Source organism: Thermobia domestica, chromosome 8 (assembly GCF_964235325.1).
Source record: "Thermobia domestica chromosome 8, izTheDome1.hap1.1, whole genome shotgun sequence".
NCBI classification, from domain to species: Eukaryota; Metazoa; Arthropoda; class Insecta; order Zygentoma; family Lepismatidae; genus Thermobia; species Thermobia domestica.
Window position 1 is genome coordinate 51,432,458 of NC_137461.1, and position 18,943 is coordinate 51,451,400.

At 35.9% G+C, this 18,943-nt stretch overlaps 1 protein-coding gene across 1 annotated transcript in view; it reads right to left on the minus strand.

The window, feature by feature from the left end:
- The window catches only part of LOC145691727 (uncharacterized), a 120,873-nt gene extending 104,249 nt beyond the window's left edge, over positions 1–16,624 (minus strand). Inside the window, exon 1 of the mRNA XM_081767058.1 lies at positions 16,535–16,624. The gene's annotated coding sequence lies outside the window, so the exon portion shown is untranslated. The remainder of the gene's footprint in view (positions 1–16,534) is intronic.
- Between the last annotated feature and the right edge of the window lie 2,319 nt (positions 16,625–18,943).

The window sequence follows — 18,943 nt, forward strand, 5'->3', positions numbered from 1 at the left end:
ACTTTATTTGAATAACGTAACACATAGTGAATCAACTCATCTGTAACCTAACAGTAAAGTAATTGTAAGTGTTGACTCGTTGAGCTGTCACGGAATGGATATTTAAAAAAAGAAAGAAAAGAAAAGAAAAACACATCTTTAGCGGCGAGTAGAAGCGCAAGCTCGAAATTTGAATTGAGTTTTTTCAAATATTTGGCCTTCGATTTGACTTTGATGCCAGACATCGGGTCCAACAACAAATCCTTTTCTTGTATGATAGGCTAATATCTAGATTTTTTTAAAAGTAAGTCCGGTTTAACTGATAATGTGGTGTGTGCATGTCAGACAATATATACGGTACTTACATAGTTATTGTCAGTAGATTTATTGAATAAATAAATCTCTTACTTACTAAAGATGTCTGTCATATTTATGTGTGTGTGTGGGGGGGGGTAAGTCATTATTGTCTCATTTTGAAGTATTGCACCTTCAAACTTTACATCCTGTTGGCCTAATTTTATCCCCCCCCCCCAATATAGATTATCTAATTCGCACACTGATGAAATGTGATGCATTTCTGTACAGTATGCAATATAGACTTCATACTACAGAAAATAAAAGAGCTACAGTGTTTTTCCATATACTCTGTTTTTTTCTGTAATTTCCATAATTATTATAATTGTCATTTCTGTATCAGAATTTTCTTCACATTTGATTCAATAGATGGGAGTCCAGTGTTCTGTTTTAACTCCATGCAAGTTCAAATAATAAAGTATTAAAAATATGCATAATTGTAACTTTTCCAACGAGCTGAGGACTAAATCTTAAGCCCATCTTAGATTTGTGAGTGGAACGTATAAACTGCAACCGTGCCACTAATTATTATTATCATACGCATATATAGCTGATAAGTTATTCCATCATGAAAGTACGTTCCAGAACTTTCAGTTAAGTTTATTGTCAATATTAAGACCACATGGATACCCATGAGTGCTACACTATTTACTCATCGGATGCACTATATTGTTATATTTCCATGTCCGAGTTTCCGTTGCCAATAGTACTCCAAACAGATCCTCATATAACGTATCAACCTAATTTGAGATAGAAATTGGAATGCATGGGAGAACATGAGAAATTACTAAATTCTTTCTTTCTTTCAGTCACCTCCCTTACGGGAGATTTATAAAGAACGTCCCAGCCATTAGGGCCTTGTGGACTATATCACTATATTTGTTTTTAATTATAAATTGGGTTAGAGGGAAGCAAACTGGGCCCCATCTTTTTTCGCTTGATTCTTGTAGTATGTGACGAGACAAACACGACGGTACCAAAATTATCGAAATTGCACCGGGGGAACATGGGTAATTTGGGTAATTTTGTTGTAAAATGAAGGGGAGGAAGAAAACTGGCCCCATGTTTTTTCGCTTGATTCTTGTAGTATGTGACGAGACAAACACGACGGTACCAAAATTATCGAAATTGCACCGGGGGAACATGGGTAATTTGGGTAATTTTGTTGTAAAATGAAGGGGAGGGAGCAAACTGGGACCCATGTTTTTTCGCTTGATTCTTGTAGTATGTGACGAGACAAACACGACGGTACCAAAATTATCGAAATTGCACCGGGGGAACATGGGTAATTTGGGTAATTTTGTTGTAAAATGAAGGGGAGGGAGGAAACTGGGCCCAATCTCTTTTCGCTTGATTCTTGTAATATGTGACGAGACAAACACGACGGTACCAAAATTATCGAAATTGCACCGGGGTACAACGAGATACTTTGTATAAATTGATAATTACTTGTATTTTTGGGCAGAAAGTGCTTCTACATAAGCACTATACCAGATATAATGTTAATTTAAAAATAACAAAAGAAGAATGTTTTCAAAATATATAAGATATATACATTATTGTATAATGAGTTGCTATGTAGTTGTTGATTGATTCCTAACAAACATGTACGATTGCAATTCAGTCTATGTGCATATTCGTTCAAAGAAAATCAACGAATAAAATTGTTTAATACGTATCATCGTTTTGTAATTTCAATATAAAAGGTGAGAATACTAGTAAATGTAATCACGGAAGATATTTTAATTTGTAAACAATTACTACCACTCGAAATCTACTTATATTATTAGCCGAACCAGGTTGATGACTACCTTTGGTGAGTCGTTGTAAAAATTTTGGTTTACCTCATCCGGGACTCTTGTAAATTCATATCCCGAAGTAAAGTAAGGGTGAATTTACTTCTGTAATAAGGTTAATGACTACGAACTTGACAAGACTTAGAAGTGGTAGAATAATCACAAGAAAAATGAACGGTGAGACAATGGAGAAAGGAACCAGTGATAGTGGTAACGGTGAAAGAAGTGTAGCACCAGAAATGACATTAGAAGACAGAATCATACTAGCTTTACAGCGGCATGAACAAAGCCTAAAAGACGATATGGAAGCCATGAAGCAGGAATTAAAGCAGATGATACAGCAGAAATCCAAGGAATTCAGCCGACAGTATGAAGAAATTAAGACGTTGCCGATTAAAGATTATGCATGTCATAACAACATGGTTAATGATTGTGTGGAAGTTCCTTGTTCACAAGAGATGACCTCGCCTTCACCCGTATCTGATGAGGACATTATTTTGGAAGAAATCCATCCGAAGAATACAATTGAGCGGAAAAGAGACGGTGGATCTACACATCATGCCGTAGATAGGAATGGTCCCTCAACAAGAACACGGAATGATAAAAGGAAGGTAAAGTTAAGCGTAAATATGAGTGAAATACGTGTTATGAGTAAATGCATTGGTAAATGTAACGAAAATGCTACTTCTTTCCTAGAAAAATTTCAGGACGAGTGCAATATAATGTGTATAGATAGATCGCAATATATGAAGCTAATCCCTCATTTATTACTCCCACCGAATCATCAAGCGGGAGTAGATAAAATTAAAAACAATTCAGATTATTTTGTACCTGTTCGAAATCTAAATATCCGTAGTGTGAACGATACGGAACAAAACTTAAATCGAGTAAATTCAAGCAATCAGAACGAGCAAAATAGGCAAAGCTATGTTGGGAATCAACCTAACATAACCAATCGTGACAATAATTATGTCAGATCACTCAACCGAAGTAGACATAAAAACAATCGAAATACATGGCGAAATTCTAGAAATGCTACAAATTCTATGTATAGACATAATCGTTGTTCAAGAGATGGCACTTCGTATCAAAATCAGAATCACGACGCAATACATGTACAAAATATTGCGGAACCTAATCATGATAGTGCAGTACAATGTACTTTATTAGAACCATATGCTAATACAAATTTAAACTGACTCTAGTTAATGAAGTAAGGGTTAAACCCATACCAGCTATAGATTCTTGTGAATATTTATTTTTAAGTCTATGTGTTAATATCAATAATGAAAACAATTCTTATGACTTCGATATACAAGCACTATACTTGATAGGATTAGTTAATGGACTCATAAATATTTTATCACATTTGTTTCAACAAATGATAATTTTCAAATGATTTTAATTCTTTCTTGTTAATATGAACAATTATAGTTCGATTCATTAAAAGCAAAGGTTACTTATAGTATATTTGATTTATGTTGAAACTTAATTGTCAAAGATTATGTTAAGTATATGATTCATTCTATTAAGTTAATTATTCAACGACTGTCTTCATGCACAATCTTATATGTTACTTGAATAAGATTCTTCTATATTCTGACGCCTAATTGATACAATGCATACTGTAGAATATCAGCTAAAATAACTAATATATAATGCGCCCTTGATCATGGTGACTCATGTTTTAAAATGTAATTGCTTCTTACTATTTTGAATTCGTACCCTACGTTAATTATATAAATAAGCGACGACGTTTTAATAATAAAATATATATATTAATGTAATAAAGGATAAATGATAATGAAATGAAAGATTTATTATAAATATATTTATATGAATGAAAATAAATAATGTTATATATATGCGAGGGTCGATCAAAATGTATAGGACATAATTAATGGAATATTGTTATTATAAACGGACCAGTGGTTCTTAAATATAAAAACCAAGCTCCCTTGTAACTTTTATATTCAGTCCCATCGTCGGGCGACATTTTATACAACGAGATACTTTGTATAAATTGATAATTACTTGTATTTTTGGGCAGAAAGTGCTTCTACATAAGCACTATACCAGATATAATGTTAATTTAAAAATAACAAAAGAAGAATGTTTTCAAAATATATAAGATATATACATTATTGTATAATGAGTTGCTATGTAGTTGTTGATAGATACCTAACAAACATGTACGATTGCAATTCAGTCTATGTGCATATTCGTTCAAAGAAAATCAACGAATAAAATTGTTTAATACGTATCATCGTTTTGTAATTTCAATATAAAAGGTGAGAATACTAGTAAATGTAATCACGGAAGATATTTTAATGTGTAAACAATTACTACCACTCGAAATCTACTTATATTATTAGCCGAACCAGGTTGATGACTACCTTTGGTGAGTCGTTGTAGGGGGAACATGGGTAATTTGGGTAATTTTGTAGCTCGGTATGGAAAATGAAGGGGAGGGAGGAAACTTCCTCCCCTTCATTTAATCCTCGTAATTCATCCTTCAATTACAGTTCGACAATGAAATTACATACGCGAAATGTTAAGTTACATACGAGTAATGAAAGTATATCTTCAAGGTTACATATATACAAAAAGTAACACAATAATTAAACTATTAGTAAGAAAACTAATTACGTTCAATGTTACGTACGCAAAAAAGGTGACATAACAGGAATGAGACTACAGTCCGGTACAGAATTATCATAACCATGCGTAATTACATGTCAGTAATTGTTCCTAAAGTACCGGTAAAAAGCCGTAATAATTCAAGTTCAATTATGATTAAACACTTGTACTTCAATTAAAACATTTATTACTTCAACGAGAGTACTTAGAGTAATCAAAATATTCATTACTTCAACGACAGTACTTAGAGTATGTATTATCTGTCAGGAAAGTAAATGTACACCTGTTTTTCGAATCTGGCATTCCTGCTCTCCATCCGTGGAGAGTATGAGAATTAAATCAATCAAATGTTTAATGAGGGGCAAAAAGAAAAGTTTAATAGAATAAGACATTGCAGAGGGACACAACCTGTGAATACGAAGATTGCATAGTGTAAATAAAGGACGAAACCGAAAGAGAAAGCCAGAAACAGCTGTTAAACTTAGAAAAAAGAGTAAAAATTGTTGAAGTGGGAACATAAAACACAAATACAACAAATACGCCGAAAACTAAACGTTCACCATGCCATGTTCTTGGTGTAGTGGTTAATGTGCTGGCTTACAAATGCAAGGGTCGCCAGTTCGAATCTTCGGTGAGGACATTTTTAAAATTTTTTGTTTATAATACATGCAGCTCATGAGAGATGGTAAAAGAGGTCGTATTTAGTCTTTCGTAGCAATTATTATTGGTAAGGTTTAGTACTGATAATACTTTTTGTCTTTGCGTATTGCTTTTATTCTTTTCTTCATTTCAAAAGAGAAGAATATCCGAACAAATGCCACCAAAATTCCTCATATTTTGAATGTAAACGCCATTTGCAATTAGTAAAGAATAAAAATTGAACGTTCCGATGTAGCTGCAAAAAGTAAAAAGAAAAACATGGAAGTAAACCATACTCATGGTTATTAAAAATACAATTTCTACATGCTTTACACCTCCCGACCACGTTTCTACGTTAGCAAGTAAGAGGTTTGTGTTTAGGTCAGGCTGGTCAATACGTTTTGCAAAGGGGCCCGGTTTAGCTCTGACGCACCACAGGTGCGAGAAGGGGGCAAAACACTTTTTCTCTCTCCATCTGTGTGTCTGTTTATCTATCTATCTGTATATATATAACGCTATTTGTGAATGCCGTAACCACCCTAATTTTCAGCGGATTGAGATGAAACTTGGCACAAACATTAATTGTTGAAATATCTTCAGTTCGTTAACCAGAAAAATCAGACGAAAATGTTCAAAATGGCGGCCCTTTAAACTCTTAAAAACTTCCAAGGGAACCAAATTTCGCCCATAAATAGGTATTCAGAAAGTTTGAATAACTTTTCCTCTTTTACTGAAATATTTGTGTGCAGAGACTTATTCAAATATTGGACCCGATTAATCGCATAAGGAATGTTCACGCCCTTTTCGCTACGGTCAGGCTTTTATTATTATTATTATTATTATTATTGCAGGAGGGTGTTATTTTCGTATCGGAACAAGATGATTGCTAGTGATGATATGAAATTACACACTGAAAGTGAAGTAACTTGTGAAACGTGTTATTTGATAGAATAATATAATAAATGTGCTTTCCTCTAACACAGAGAGAGCGTGAATGGCGAGGAGTGTTATTTGATTTGCTTTTTAGTAACACATTGCATTGCAAATAAAGGTACGCAACATTAGTGGTAAGTAAAACAACAATAATAATAATAATAATAATAATAATAATAGGTGTTGTTTGTGGCAAGGCAATATCTTCCTCAATTCTTCTTCAAACGTAATGATTGTAACGCCATATCTCCCTTACAAACAAAATATTAGCAATTTATATCGAGAGAACGGGAAACTGTTGAGTGATGGGATCAACGTTGGACAGTATGCACTCATAGTACTCAGAAAAATAAGCGATTTCAATGAAAAATGAACGAAGAGTCATTGTTGTGGGTAGTCATGGAGCCAAGCAGAGCCCTCTTTAGGCAAAATGTCGATAACTTATATCGAGAGAACAGGACGTGATAGCGAGATGGGACCAACGTTGGACACCGTGGACCCATAAGGCGCATCGAAAAAATTAGGGGGGCGGGCGCCAGTCAGCCTTACTTATTTCCACATAATAATATAAAATTATATTGTCGAAATACACACACGAGTTAGCTAGTAATATTTCATATTATTATTATTATTATTATTATTATTATTATTATTATTATTATTATTATTATTATTATTATTATTATTATTATTATCGACAGCGTCTTTTCATTATGTGTGCATTTTTGACATGAAGCCAAAGAGAAGATCCATCATTCGTAGAAAGAATAAGAATAGCCAGTTACTTTAATTGTGAACGACGGCGAAAAATACGAAAAGAGTGACAACCTTAGCGAAAAGAAACAATACTTTCTCTCAAATGGATAAAAAATCAAGGTGAGACAGATTCGAACTTGCATGGACAGCGCGAACAGCCAGTTCATTGTCCACTTTTTTTTTAACTGACTCACCGAATGTGTCTTAGTAACTTACTTATTGCTAATTTTACTTGCTTCACTCGTTTAACTTGCTTTCTCTAATAACTTATAACGACAGGGACACGAACACAGAAACATCGAGGTCAGTTAAAAATCATAGATGCTCTCCCGCCGGGAATCGAACCGGGGGCACCATGCACCAAAGTCGCACTTGCTAGCCACTAGACCAGCGGGCAGGGTACTGCTCACTCTCTGTGTCGTTAGGGATTACGACCACTGTATTGCCAGCTATCACTTCTGTGGGTTGTATACTATGATCACATGTTTCTTTGCTGGAAGAGTTAAACCTACATTCTATGTAATACATGAGGTATTTAGACCTACATGCTCTTCATATAATGTAATAAAAGTGTCATGCTGGGAATAAGAAAAAGAACATTCCTTGGACAAAACGGAAACTATTGGCATCAGAAATATTTATCTACGAGGCATGCGTAGTAGTATATTTCAGAATAGTTACTGTTTAGTTCAGTAAACGAAGAAAGGGGTATAAAAAAGCAAATATGTCGAGTCAACGAGATCGACCAGAGTTGACAGAGGCGGAGTAGTAATACAACAACTTCGTTAAATTGATAATTGGTTCTTTATTCTGTAGTAGATCGTATCACAACTTTACGGGAGAGCAGAGAAAGACTTACTAACGCTGTCATATAGTAAGCATTAGTAACACGATCATACAGACACAAATGGATGTAACTGTGAGTACTACAACTTGGATTTAACGAAAGCCGTTTAGATATTTAGTGGTTTGCAGGGTTGTATAAGACACGAAAAGTTAAGACACAATACAATTCTTCATACCTCAGCTTCCAGTAACTAGATACATGCAATTTCTGGATAGATACTGAAACTGCTGTCGGATTTTAATACATGACGTATTGCAGGATACAAAATGCTTTGCATTACTTGTTTGTTTGTAGACAGCTACTAGCTTAGCGTTCCGAAAGGTTGTGTATAAACTAGGGATAGTCAATTCCGGAATAATTACTTTCCGGACTCCCGAAAGTAAAACCGAACCAAGAAGTGAACCCAGCCAACAGCTCACCCAACCGAGCCGATTTGAGCCATCGGCTTAGTTGAGCTGAATCGAAACCTGCCGATGGACTAATTTCAACTTAGCTGGCTTGAACCGGTTCACATGAGCCCAGTAGGGGACCCATCCCAACCGAGAAAGCTCGAGCCATCGGCTCAATTGAGCTGAGTCGATGGCTCGTTCCAACTGAGCCGGCTCGGTTCATCGGCTCATCCCAACCGAGCCGACTCGAGCTGTTCACTCAGTTGATACGAGCAGAGCCGGTTGATATCGCTACCCGAGTTGGTCTTCTGCTTGGGCTCAAAAATTCGACAGTGCAGGTCTCAGCCTTGATTTTAAGAACAGTATATACTTATATTGGTGATTACGACATTTGAGGCTGTCTCGTAATAATAAAAAAACCCTTGTCTTCTCGTTATCTAGACGAGACGAGATACACAAAAATTGCCCCATGAGATGCACTAAAATTACGAGACGAGACGCACCCCTGTCGTGAGCAGCACTAAAAAGTATTCCATATTAGTGCTTACATTTCTCATGGCTTTCGCTTTCCAGTCTAATCAGGCCATTACTTAAAAAAAGAGTTAAAACGAGCTGAACGAGCGAGCGAGCCATTATCAAACTCGACTCAACTCAAAACTCGCCGTGGAAAACAGCTCCACCTTGATCGCTACGCGGTAAACGATTCGTCTTTAGTCTGGTTACGTTAGGTTTCTTTGTCTCCGCTTGCAAACTTGTATGTTATATTTCTTCGATTCAAAATGTCTTTCGTATTTCTTTTATGATGTCCGAAAAGTTTACATTAATAACTTGAGTTTTCCTTAAACCGTTGGTTCACAAGTTTGTATTTTCTCCACAAAAAACTACAAATATGACAGATTGAATTCTCATACTCTCTATTTCTTTCAAAGCAGTCGCCATTACCTGGTCAAAGACTTATTTCCACCATGATTCATATTAACCAAAATAAATTCATTTTTTGGAAGCGGAACTTTCACTTTCCGGATTTCGGAAAATTATGGAATTCAGTTAAACTCCATAATTCAGAAGAATTCCGGAACTCGGGAAGAATCCGGAATTTAAATAATTTCGGAATTGAGAAAAATTCCGGATTTCGAAAAAAATCCGGATTGTTCCGAATTCCGGAATGTAAACGAAATCAGCAATTTCTAAATTCCGAATTTTTCCGAATTCCGGAATTATTCCAAAATCGGAATTTTCCGAATTCCGGAATTATTCCAAAATCGGAATTTTCCGAATTCCGGAATTATTCCAAAATCGGAATTTTCCGAATTCCGGAATTTCTCCGGTTTTACTTTCGGGAGTCCGGAAAGTAATAATTCCGGAACTGGCTATCTCTAGTTTATCCACAACCTTTCAGAACACTAAGCTAGTAGTGTCTACAAACAAACAAGTAATGCAAAGCATTTTGTATCCTGCAATACGTCATGTATTAAAATCCGACAGCAGTTTCAGTATCTATCCAGAAATTGCATGTATCTAGTTACTGGAAGCTGAGGTATGAAGAATTGTATTGTGTCTTAACTTTTCGTGTCTTATACAACCCTGCAAACCACTGAATATCTAAACGGCTTTGTTAAATCCAAGTTGTAGTACTCACAGTTACATCCATTTGTGTCTGTATGATCGTGTTACTAATGCTTACTATATGACAGCGTTAGTAAGTCTTTCTCTGCTCTCCCGTAAAGTTGTGATACGATCTACTACAGAATAAAGAACCAATTATCAATTTAACGAAGTTGTTGTATTACTACTCCGCCTCTGTCAACTCTGGTCGATCTCGTTGACTCGACATATTTGCTTTTTATACCCCTTTCTTCGTTTACTGAATTATAAACAGTAACTATTCTGAAATATACTACTGCGCATGCCTCGTAGATAAATATTTCTGATGCCAATAGTTTCCGTTTTGTCCAAGGAATGTTCTTTTTCTTATTCCCAGCATGACACTTTTATTACATTATATGAAGAGCATGTAGGTCTAAATACCTCATGTATTACATAGAATGTAGGTTTAACTCTTTCAGCAAAGAAGAAACATGTGATTATAGTATACAGCCCACAGAAGTGATAGCTGGCAATACAGTGGTCGTAATCTCTAACGACACAGAGAGTGAGCAGTGCCCAGCCCGCTGGTCTACCGGCTAGCACGTGCGCCTTTGGTGCATGGTGTCCCGGGTTCGATTCCCGGCGGGAGAGCATCTATGATTTTTAACTGACCTCGATGTTTCTGTGTCGTGTCCCTGTCGTTATAAGTTATTAGAAAAAGCAAGTTAAACGAGTGAAGCAAGTAAAATTAGCAATAAGTAAGTTACTAAAACACATTCGGTGAGTCAGTTAAAAAAGAAGTGGACAATGAACTGGCTGTTCGCGCCCTCCATGCGAGTTCGAATCTATCTAGGCTTGATTTTTTATCCATTTGAGAGAAAGTATTGTTTCTTTTCGCTAAGGTTGTCACTCTTTTCGTATTTTTCGCCGTCGTTCACAATTAAAGTAACTGGCTATTCTTATTCTTTCTACGAATGATGGATCTTCTCTTTGGATTCATGTCAAACATGCACACGTAATGAAAAGACGCTGTCGATAATAATAATAATAATAATAATAATAATAATAATAATAATAATAATAATAATAATAATAATAATATGAAATATTACTAGCTAACTCGTGTGTGTATTTCGACAATATAATTTTATATTATTATGTGGAAATAAGTAAGGCTGGCTGGCGCCCTCCCCCCTAATTTTTTCGATGCGCCTTATGGGTCCACGGTGTCCAACGTTGGTCCCGTCTCACTATCACCTCCTGTTCTCTCGATATAAGTTATCGACATTTTGCCTAAAGAGGGCTCTGCTTGGCTCCATGACTACCCACGGCAATGACTCTGAGTACTATGAGTGCATACTGTCCAACGTTGCTCCCATCACTCAACAGTTTCCCGTTCTCTCGATATAAATTGCTAATATTTTGTTTGTGAGGGAGATATGGCGTTACAATCATTACGTTTGAAGAAGAATTGAGGAAGATATTGCCTTGTCACAGACAACACCTATTTTTATTATTATTATTATTATTATTATTATTATTATTATTATTATTATTATTATTATTATTATTATTATTATTATTATTATTGTTTTAAATACCACTAATGTTGCCTACCTTTATTTGCAATGCAATGTGTTACTAAAAAGCAAATCAAATAACACTCCTCGCCATTCACGCTCTCTCTGTGTTAGAGGAAAGCACATTTATTATATTATTCTATCAAATAACACGTTTCACAAGTTACTTCACTTTCAATGTGTAATTTCATATCATCACTAGCAATCATCTTGTTCCGATACGAAAATAACGGTTTGGGTACAGAACCTCGCGGCCAGAACCTCGCGGCGACAACCTCGCGGACCAAAACCTCGCCTGGCCAAAACCTCGCCTCCCAAAACCTCGCGGCCCAAAATCTCGCCAGGCCGAAACTTCGCCTAGCCAAAACCTCGCCGCCGAAAACCTCGCGGGACAAAATCTCGCCGGGCCAAAACCCCGCCTGGCCAAAACCTCGCCGCCCAAAACGTCGCGGGCCAAAATCTCGCGGGGCCAAAACCTCGCCTGGCCAAAACCTCGCCACCCAAAACCTCGCGGGCCAAAACCTCGCACCCCAAAATATCGCCATACCCAAAATCTCGCCTGACCAAAATGTAAATGTTCCAACAGATGATAAGGATGACGGTATAAAAGACGCTGTTTCAGAAGAAGTATCACGGGTATTTGACCAAGTCCCGCGATACCATATGAAAATTCTATTTCTGTATTAGAGGATTTCAATGTGAAGGTAGGGCGACAGGATGTTTTTAAACTGGTTATAGGGAAAGAAAGTCTGCATAAGAAAAGTAATGACAACTAACGAGGTTAGTTTCGTGAACTTTGGAACATCCAAAAACTTAAAATTTTAACAAAAATCTAATAATATTTATGAAAATATGAAACAATATATGAGTTTTTACGACGTCCCTTGATTATGTCCTATAGGTTAAAGAAGACGTAGATGACCAGGATGAAGGAAATGATCGAATAAAGAAAGTGGGAGGAAACGGGAATAACCCGAGAAAGCCCACGCACACGATGTTTTGTATGTTATTATTATTATTATTATTATTATTATTATTATTATTATTATTATTATTATTATTATTATTATTATTATTATTTGTAATGTGGAATTGCATATTAGGAAACACATTGGGTAAATTTTAAAGAAAAGTTTCATTCGCGGCGAGGTTTTGGCACGGCGAGATTTTGGGCGGCGAGGTTTTGGTCCGGCGAGATTTTGTCCCGCGAGGTTTTGGGCGGCGAGGTTTTGGGCGGCGAGGTTTTGGCCACGCGAGGTTTTGGCCCGGCGAGATTTTGTCCCGCGAGGTTTTGGGCGGCGAGGTTTTGGCCACGCGAGGTTTCGGCCCGGCGAGATTTTGTCCCGCGAGGTTTTGGCCTGCGAGGTTTTGGCCACGCGAGGTTTTGGCCCGGCGAGATTTTGTCCCGCGAGGTTTTGGCCGGCGAGATTTTGGGCGGCGATGTTTCGGCCGCGAGATTTTGTCCGTATACCGAAAATAACACCCTCCTGCAAAAAAAAAAATAAAATAAAATAAAATAAAATAAAAAAATAAAATAAAAAAAGCCTGACCGTAGCGAAAAGGGCGTGAACATTCCTTATGCGATTAATCGGGTCCAATATTTGAATAAGTCTCTGCACTCAAATATTTCAGTAAAAGAGGAAAAGTTATTCAAACTTTCTGAATACCTATTTATGGGCGAAATTTGGTTCCCTTGGAAGTTTTTAAGAGTTTAAAGGGCCGCCATTTTGAACATTTTCGTCTGATTATTCTGGTTAACGAACTAAAGATATTTCAACAATTAATGTTTGTGCCAAGTTTCATCTCAACCCGCTGAAAATTAGGGTGGTTACGGCATTCACAAATAGCGTTATATTTATACAGATAGATAGATAAACAGACACACAGATGGAGAGAGAAAAAGTGTTTTGCCCCCTTCTCGCACCTGTGGTGCGTCAGAGCTAAACCGGGCCCCTTTGCAAAACGTATTGACCAGCCTGACCTAAACACAAACCTCTTACTTGCTAACGTAGAAACGTGGTCGGGAGGTGTAAAGCATGTAGAAATTGTATTTTTAATAACCATGAGTATGGTTTACTTCCATGTTTTTCTTTTTACTTTTTGCAGCTACATCGGAACGTTCAATTTTTATTCTTTACTAATTGCAAATGGCGTTTACATTCAAAATATGAGGAATTTTGGTGGCATTTGTTCGGATATTCTTCTCTTTTGAAATGAAGAAAAGAATAAAAGCAATACGCAAAGACAAAAAGTATTATCAGTACTAAACCTTACCAATAATAATTGCTACGAAAGACTAAATACGACCTCTTTTACCATCTCTCATGAGCTGCATGTATTATAAACAAAAAATTTTAAAAATGTCCTCACCGAAGATTCGAATTGGCGACCTTTGCATTTGTAAGCCAGCACATTAACCACTACACCAAGATCATGGCATCGTGAACGTTTAGTTTTCGGCGTATTTGTTGTATTTGTGTTTTATGTTCCCACTTCAACAATTTTTACTCTTTTTTCTAAGTTTAACAGCTGTTTCTGGCTTTCTCTTTCGGTTTCATCCTTTATTTACACTATGCACTCTTCGTATTCACAGGTTGTGTCCCTCTGCAATGTTTTATTCAGATTAAACTTTTCTTTTTGCCTCTCATTAAACATTTGATTGATTTAATTCTCATACTCTCCACGGATGGAGAGCAGGAATGCCAGATTCGAAAAACAGGTGTACATTTACTTTCCTGACAGATAATACATAAAGTACCTAGTGTGTAAGTACTCAAACTAAATGAAAAAGGCGACACAGTAATTAAAAGTGGGCTACAGATGCCGATACCTCTACTGGCATGGCCATCGGTTACTATTTGGTAACAAATTATTCACCATCCTCTTAAGTATTGACTAACACCAATATCATCTCTCTATGACTTACGGTTCCCGAGATATGGCTCCTTAAATCACTGGAAATCGGACATTTTTTGGCCAATATTTCGGGAACGGAAAGAGTGATGCGAAAATTTTAATAACTTTTTCAGATCCTTTTTAATGCTTTATCGAATGTAGGGTTCAAAATTGAAAATACTGCAAAAAACAGACAGACATACAGACAGACAGACATAGAGAATTCAGTAACGAACTTTTTAAATTACTTTAAAATGCATGAAATTGATTTATTATTGCTAATAAAAATAGTTTAAATATCGCGTCAAAATTATATTTCATTTTCTTTCAGCAGATTTCACTAATATCTCAATTATATTAAATTCTACTAAAAGGTCAACCATTTTTATCGCCAGACAAAAGAGAAAATCAGGGGAACAGACTACTGGAAACAAGACTTGTATTACAAGAGTTAATATTAAAATTATCAATTTTTGCCAGGCATAAAGTAAACCTGCTCCTTGCCAGGTATCTTACTTGATTTGAAACTAATCAAAATATGACATTTATTACATTTTGGGGTAAGTTCCAAACGTTAGTGAAGAGCTGAGTTCGATTCCCAGTGACAGTTCATGTACTTCCTTCGGATTGCATGGTTCGTTAGGTTTCATATAAACTTGATGGTGAAAACGCGACGTCAAACTGCGAACAAGTTCCGTTATTTACTTAGTTTTATGTCACGTTTAAGAACACAAGAGTTTTAAATGAACTACGTGGCATTGTAAACCTTAGTCCTTGAAAATTCAGTGACTCATCAACGATTATGTCATGTAAATAATTTATTTATATATTCATTTCTTATTTGTAAAAATTCTGCAAGCACTTGTTTGTAATGATTGCAAAAGTCTACGAACAAGTTGTAAATTAATTATATATATATATATATATATATATATATATATATATATATATATATATATATATATATATATATATATATATATATATATATAGATATATAGATATAGATATAGATAGATAGATAGATAGATAGATAGATAGATAGATAGATAGATAGATAGATAGATAGATAGATAGATAGATAGATAGATATTATTCGAAATCTCATTACAAAACTTCTCTAAGTTCAAGCTGCAACCCGGAGCGATTTAAAATCTTCCATAATCTCTTCAGACATTTAGATATTTTAAAATGGAGTTTCGATTCATATTTGACAAATTTAATTTCACTTTGTTGGCTAATATTAATTTATTTATTGTTTCAATGACTTTCAGACTGAACGTCACAAGCTAATTTACATTGAAAGAAATACAGGGTGTTTCAAAAATTACCGTACTTTACAACTTTGAAAATTCATAATGATTTCTTTATTTATTTAGCTTACAGACATGGTTTTGGTGTCATTTTTGTAGCAAAATACATCAAGGTTTTTACCTTATACCTAAAGAGATTCAATATGATTTTCATTGGTGATGCGGCACACACAGTTGGATTTAGGCTTGGTGGGGCCCTAAACTATTGAAGGTAATAGGGCCCTTATGTAACCAGATGAACGTAGGCACCCCATATACAGAAACGAAGAAACAGGTGATTTTTTTAGGAAGCAGGCTAGTAGAAGGGGCCCCATTACTTACTCATAGGGGGTACACAATAAGAAGCACTTTGTCATATGTAAATTTTATTTTATTCATTGTTTTTCTTATATTTTGGAAATACACATGCAATTTTTGGGGCCCCAAGAGATGGGGGCCCTAAGCTATAGCTTGTTTAGCTTATACGTAAATCCGGCACTGGCGGCACATATCCGATCTGAAGTCGATTTATTGCCAAACCCCTTACAAGCTAATTCTATTAGTGTCTTTTAATTCTTGCATCATTTGTAATTTGTACGGTTTGAGATACAATCGTTTTCTCAACACACGCCAAGTTGTCATGTGTGGGACGCCCAGCTATCTAAAAGCACGCCGCCGAGCTGATTTTGTGGGACTGTTCACAAAGCTTTGTCTCACTTGCTCTACAACGTCTTCAGACGTACGGGGACGACTTGAAGAGTTTTTATATCTTACCGACAATCCAGTTTCAATAAAATACTTATGCCACTGATAAATAGTAGGCCTACTGAGAGGATATTTACCATACCTTGAATAAAAATTACGTTGAACAGTTGTTGCAGGTTTGGATTCTTCAAACCAAAACACACAGCTAGCACGCTCGAGACCAATAAAGTCAGTCATTTTTACTTCAACTGCCGCTAGCGCTTGCAGTGGCTTGTTTCTGAACTAGTGTACTACGTGAGTCAAAACTTAATGCATTTTGCTACAACATGACATTAAACCATGTCTATAAAATCACTGAATAAATCAATATGAGTTTTTAAATTGTAAAGTCATTCTTGATACACCTTGTATAAATGAACAAATAATATTGATAATAATACTAACAGGAAATGAAGTGGAAGGAATTCATAAATGACCTACAATTTCAGAATTGAATGGTGAAACTAAAAGAAGAACTAAGGGTAAATAATCAATAACGACAACAAGCCACTGGATTCGAACCCGGGATATTCTGAATACTAACGAAGAACTCTAATCAAAAGTCTACACTAGTCACTATATTATTATTACTCAATGTCGCAGTGCTGTTACTGTAAAGGTTACCGCTACCGAGAGAACATGTGTTTAATTTATACTTTTTGTATAGATTTTCACATTAATTTTTAAATGCTAAAAAGTGACGCTTATCGTAATGTAAACTTAATAAATGTGTGTGTGTGTGTGTGTGTTGTGTGTTTGAAGGTGTAACTACTGGACAAAAAGTTACTCGAAACCTAAGTTTCGTGTTCGTGGAATTGGGATGAAATGCTGCTTGGGACGAAACGATACGACACGTGGTGTGATTGGGACGAAACGCTACTTGGGACGAAACGACACGACACGATGCTATCATACGAAGATCAAGCCCAGATGTCCTCCAGGAAAAGCAACCACGGTAACCATATTGCTCGAGACGTGAGTCTAATTAAATCTAAAATTCAGTAATAATTGGAACACCAAACGAGGTATAATTAGGACAGATAATGGCTGAAGAGAAATAAATTGTTGCCTGTGGCGCAATAAAATATTTTTTTCTTCTACATTTCATTGTGTAGAGCCTATTTTTCTCTCCTAACCACTCTTAACATTGGACTTGAAGGTCGAGCAATGTGAAGGTCAAAGGGTGCATCGTTGGTTAATATGGTTCCATATTTTTACAAAGACATAGTAATAACTCATATTACAGACAGAATGTATGTTATTACGTTTGCTCTCGTGAGCAAATAGAACCTTGTGTTATTTTTTTTTTCCTTTTTGCGTATTTCTTTTTCTCTTTATCGCTCTTTACGTTCTGTTCCCTCTCCGAAAGACTATTCTGTACGTTATATTGCCTTGTGCACGCTGCAGTGAACACGCCTACTGAAAGAAAGAGGGAAAAAAGGTAATCTAAAAAAGTCACTTCTACACTGTAGAATATGTTTATAGAATTTACCAATAGAGGGCCGCTCAAGCGTAAAACTTTTTAATGTATGTTACTTCGTTTGTACAGAGGGATTTAAAAGTTTTCCCTATCTAGTATTTTCACAAATCTATATATGTTTACATTTCTTTTTTATTTTGAGCAAAATGCCGTTTAACATTGTGAAACCAAGCACTTAACGATATACTATAGGGATAAAAGCAAATATGGGGCCTATTCTTAACACGTTCAAAGTCAATTGAAAAAAATGCACTAGTTATTTTTATCCTTTTAGATATTTGCGAGTCCAATAATGACCTCTGAAGCAGTGTTGCCAGATCTACTGATTTTGCAGGAGATCTGCTTTTTCTACGTTCTACTGATGTACTGCGAAAGAAAATGAAAAGTGAACAATCTGCTGCTTTTTCCTTACTTCGAGAAGTTGAAGAAATATATTATTATTAATATTGAATTTTCAATGTTTCCTCACATAAAAAGACGAAATTTCTCTGTTATAATACACAAAGCTCTGTAGAGCATATAGTTGTAGAGCTTTACTGTATATAATATGAATCCAAAGATTACAACTGCACATCATCTTCTATATGCATTATGGTTAGCGTTTTTATGACTTTCTGTAAGATTTACAAATAAGTGTTGTTTAGATTGGGACTTGGGTTGGAAGAGTGGCTTAGATCATTTCTCCACGATCGTCAGCAAGAAATCGTCTTACGCCACGATCACGTGTGACTACACCATATAGCTACGTTATCGCTACGTGCATGAAAAGACATTTTCCCACTCCACTTTGCTCTTTCACTACGTTTTACTTCAAACATGTGTGTATCAAATAATATTAATATAAATCGGGACTTTCCCCTTTCGTTTGCTCGACGTAGTTCATCGGAAATGAATTTTGGACTGCTTGTTTTGACTACTGCTCCCTTAATAATGGCAAATTTGATTGCCCCCCTTCCCCCCGGATTCACATTCAAACGCCACCACTGTATGTGTCTACTGCTTTCTCCTGTTTTTTTTTTCTTTCTTCGAATC